Here is a 2615-nt window from a genome sequence, read left to right on the forward strand (position 1 = left end):
GAAAAGTAAAAATAAAAAGAATTACGATGCGAGCGGGGCTCGTGAGGGTGAGGAGAGGAGAGGAGATACCGCTTCTCCCCAGCTACAGCGTCCTGGCCGAGCGAGCCCTCCCCCGGCGCCCACCTCTCGCCCCGGAGGAAAGCAGCCGCCGCCTCCAGGCCAGGTGGCCGAGCAGCGGCCGAGGAGGGAGCAGGGCGGGTGGCCATGATAGAGGAGGAGGCCCTGAAGGCCACGCCGGAGGAGCCTCTCCAAGGGTTGTGCTCAGCGCCCCAGCCGGCTTCCAGGCCTGCAGTGAGGACAAGTCTCATCTCCTTCCCATCTGAGCTCCGGGAGCCAGGCTGACAGTTTGAAAGCCACGCAGCGAACGTGGCAGCCACTTCTCCAAGAGTACGAGCACCTCCGGGGAACGACCACCCACTGCTAAGGCCACGCCAACCAGCCGCCTCTCAGAGGGCGAAAGCAGAGTCCAACAGGACACCCTGCTGGTGACATAAATAAAAAGACGGTTGTACAAGACTCCCGGGTGACTCAACCGGCCGTAGGTTCCTCCACAGAGAAGTGGGGTGCTCTGCCCCCCACCCCACCTGGCTGAGCCCACCTGAACTCGGACACAGTCATGGTGAACCGCAGGTGGGGACAACCGCCAGTCTACAGTGCCTTTAACAGAGCCACAGTGGGGAGCGAGGAGTTGGATGGGGGCGGCGCCTAACAAGTTTTCTGTTCCAAAAAGTAAGGAAACCCCAATAATTTTAAGAGTGATCCCCTTCACAAAGCTTTAGAAACCAGTGCCTTTCAGACTCACCCACACCTCACTACTTCCCAGCACTCAGGAGGGACTATTCAGAGAGGGGAGCCCGGGGGTGGTGAGGTCGGGAGCCCCACCCCCTTTACTACAGAGGGTGTCATGTGACAGCCACAGTCACTCTGCAAAAGTGTAGCAACCCAGCCATTGCGGTGCGGGCCTGTACTCCTAGCATTCTAGGAGGCTGAGGCAGGAGAATTGCAAGTCTGAGCCCAGCCTGGGTAACTTAACAATTTAGTGAGGATTTGTCTCAAAATAGAAAAAAATACAAAGGGGCCACGTAGTTCAGTGTGATGGGCCCTGGGTTCAATCCCCAGTATTACACGAAAAAGAAAAAGAAAAGAGGAAGTAAAAGGAACAAGGTGGCAGGGACAAATTAGATCATTTACGAAGCCTAGCCCCAGAGATTCTGAGAGTCAAAGTCAGGATGAGATAAACTCAGGCTCCTGTAACTCAAACTATTGCGGTCCCAGCCCTCTATCCACAGGTCCTCTAGAAGTGCTTAATCTCTCTCTACCAGTGTAACCAAAGCTGAACTGAAATTAAGAAACTTTGTCCAACACCCTTTGAGCAATCAGACTTTCCTCGGAGCCCCTTCCTGGACTGGAAAAGTCCCGTTCCATCACAAGCTCCTCACTTACCGAACTCCCCCTACCTTAGAACATGGCGTCAAATCTTTTCACCCCATCCTTCGGTGAGTTCACTCAGAGACATGCTAACCCAAAATAATTGTGCATGGAATATTGTACACAGAACATATGGTTTTTTTTGTTTGATTGAGGCAAGATCTCGCTGTGTAGCCTAGGCAGACCTTGAACACACTAGGAAGCCCAGGATGACCTTGAGTGCCGGAATCACGGGCCTGCATTACCACACCTGGCTTCATTCTTTCTTTTTCCTACCCGCCCCCAACCCTTTTGAAACAACAGTTTGCTAAATCACTAAACTGTTAAAGCTAGGTTGGAATTCATGACCCTCCTGCCTCAGCCTCCCAGAGTGCTAGGATTATAGGTGTGTACTACCACACCCATCTGGAATGTGTCATTCTTTCATTCTTCTTTTCTTTTGTCTTTTTCTTTTTTGTACTGAGGATTGAACCCAAGGCCTTTGCACTCAACTACAGCTCTTACTCTCTTTTTCACTTTGAGACAGGGTCTCGCTAAATCACCAAGTTGCCAAATCTGGGGTGGGATTTAGGATCCTCCTCTCTGAGTCTCCCCAAGTGCTAGGATTATAGGTGTGTGCCAACACACCCTGTTGGAATATGTCATTCTTTTCATTTTTCTTGTTTACTTGTTTGTTTTGTACTGGGGATTCAACCCAGGGTTTTCACACTGAGCTACATCCTCAGCCCTTTTTTAAAATTTTGAGACAGTTGCCCAGGTGAGGCTCAAACTTGCAGTCCTCCTGCACCGCCTCTTGGAATCCTGAGACTACAGGCAGGTGCCCCCAGCCCAGCTGTAATATGTCATTCTTAAAACTCTGTGCAATTGCCCAGTATCTAAACGAGTCACCCACCAACCCCACCCCCGTGAACAAAAAATTTGCAAATTACCAAGCTTGGGCCTTGAGAAGCCATAAAGGGAGAATGTAGTGTGGTGAGGTAGCTGCCTTTAATTAGCTTGCTTTTCTTTCCCTCTGCCAGTTTTTGGTTTCTTGCATTCACAGACATCTTTTAATTTCCCACTCCCATTACAGATGTGACAAGAGGTCTACGAAGGTATCATCCTGAAGAAAAAGTTGGGGGGCCAACCCTACCTTCTTTTTTCTTTTCTGTCTTTCTTTTTTTTTTTTTTTTTTTTTTTTTTTTTTT

The 2615-nt window shown here is 50.0% G+C and overlaps 1 protein-coding gene across 9 annotated transcripts in view; it reads right to left on the bottom strand.

Moving 5' to 3' along the window:
* Positions 1-2615, bottom strand: part of Foxn3 (forkhead box N3) — a 377946-nt gene that overhangs the window by 212723 nt on the left and 162608 nt on the right. Inside the window, exon 1 of one of the 9 annotated variants that reach the window (XM_019206360.2) lies at positions 803-822. The exons of 7 other annotated variants lie outside the window; for them this stretch is intronic. The gene's annotated coding sequence lies outside the window, so the exon portion shown is untranslated. Of the gene's footprint in view, positions 1-123; positions 145-802; positions 823-2615 lie in introns of those variants that run through there. One more of the 9 variants, XM_033766753.1, reaches the window with a different exon arrangement.

The sequence above is a fragment of the Fukomys damarensis genome, unplaced genomic scaffold (genome assembly GCF_012274545.1).
Source record: "Fukomys damarensis isolate Sample0158 unplaced genomic scaffold, DMR_v1.0_HiC HiC_scaffold_21, whole genome shotgun sequence".
In the NCBI taxonomy this organism is placed as follows: Eukaryota; Metazoa; Chordata; class Mammalia; order Rodentia; family Bathyergidae; genus Fukomys; species Fukomys damarensis.